The sequence below is a fragment of the Propithecus coquereli genome, unplaced genomic scaffold (genome assembly GCF_000956105.1).
Source record: "Propithecus coquereli isolate 6110/MARCELLA unplaced genomic scaffold, Pcoq_1.0 Scaffold422, whole genome shotgun sequence".
Classification (NCBI taxonomy): domain Eukaryota; kingdom Metazoa; phylum Chordata; class Mammalia; order Primates; family Indriidae; genus Propithecus; species Propithecus coquereli.
Genome location: NW_012149975.1, coordinates 2023245 through 2023594, shown reverse-complemented (window position 1 = coordinate 2023594; position 350 = coordinate 2023245).

Sequence of the window (350 nt, the reverse complement as noted above, 5' to 3'; positions counted from 1 at the left end):
GGCATCATACATAACCTAATCATCTGTACCCCCAAATAAGCAAGACATAAAAAAAAAAAAGAATCATAGGCATCCCTGAAGGTGAAGAAGAAAATACACGAGGATTGGATAATCAATTTGAGGGAATAATGGAAGAAAATTTGCCTAGCCTTGATAGAAATCTAGATATCCAGGTACAAGAAGCTCAAAGCACTCCTGGGAGATTCATTGCAAACAGCAAGACACCATGACACATAGTCATGGCCAAAATAAACACAAAAGAGGCCCTCCTATGAGCCATCAGGCAAAAGCACCAGGTAACCTACAAAGGAAAACCCATCAGACTAACTGCAGACTTCTCAGCTGAGACC